This window comes from Myotis brandtii, unplaced genomic scaffold (assembly GCF_000412655.1).
Source record: "Myotis brandtii unplaced genomic scaffold, ASM41265v1 scaffold112, whole genome shotgun sequence".
Classification (NCBI taxonomy): Eukaryota; Metazoa; Chordata; class Mammalia; order Chiroptera; family Vespertilionidae; genus Myotis; species Myotis brandtii.
Window position 1 is genome coordinate 14,593,580 of NW_005353838.1, and position 987 is coordinate 14,594,566.

At 51.9% G+C, this 987-nt stretch overlaps 1 protein-coding gene across 1 annotated transcript in view; it reads right to left on the minus strand.

Annotated features, from left to right (window-relative positions):
* The window catches only part of LOC102241690 (protein phosphatase 1 regulatory subunit 7-like), a 9,317-nt gene that overhangs the window by 7,453 nt on the left and 877 nt on the right, over positions 1-987 (minus strand). The window lies entirely within an intron of this gene.

Here is a 987-nt window from a genome sequence, read left to right on the forward strand (position 1 = left end):
CTAATGAGGGGCAGCCAATGTGAAACGTGGGACTCTATTCTGAGGACTGCAGAGGGTCTGGGGTATGGGACAGGATCAGCATGTGAGGTGACTTTCGGGCACTGGGGCAATGGGCTGGCTCAAGGTATTGGCAGCATGAACAGAAGAGGTTCGAAAATTTGGAGATTTTTATTATTTTGTTAATCCTCACCTGAGGATATTTCTTTTCCCATTGATTTTTAGAGAGTGGAAGGAAGGGGTAAATGGCACTCTCTACCTTCAACCAAAATGAATGTCACCCTTGGTCAAACTTCTCCTCCAAACAGGCCACATTCTTTCACACCCTTTGCCTTTGACTATGTGGTTTCCTTGGCCAGAAATGACCTTCGATCTTTCCTCCAACCTGGCTGAATCGTTAACGTTCAACTTGGAGCTGGCTTTGGTTGCGCAGCCATCTCTCCCGAACATGCCAGCTCTTCCTTCACCGCCCCCGCCCCCTTCTTCCCTAGCATTTACATACGAGACAGATAGGAGGAAACCTGCATGGCCAGGCACAAGCACTGTATCCTCCATGAAACCAGCACATAAGCACACAAGAACAACTGACTCTCCAGTTGGCTTATAACTACATGCATAGATATGCACATCATATTTTCAACAAAGTGGAAGAGTTGAATTTAGTCTTTGCTTAACTGTGATAACTTTGTAAACAGGTACCGGTGTTCTATAACAATCTCTCGGCTGCTTGTCACACTTCCCCACAACCCATTCGCTTTGGAGAGGACCCTGCTCCGCCGCCGCCAAGCTCACGAATGAACCAACTCGGGCAGGTCCCACGGCGCCCTGCCCGTTTCCCGATTAGTTGCAAGGGGACCGACCCCGCGGGTCAGGCCAGAGGCTCAGTGCGAGGCTCCAACCAGCTGGTGGGCGCTCGGGCTGCGAAACCACCGCGCCGTCAGCTCTCACTCATAGGCCCGGCTCGCGCCGCCGTTGTCCCCTATGCCCGGG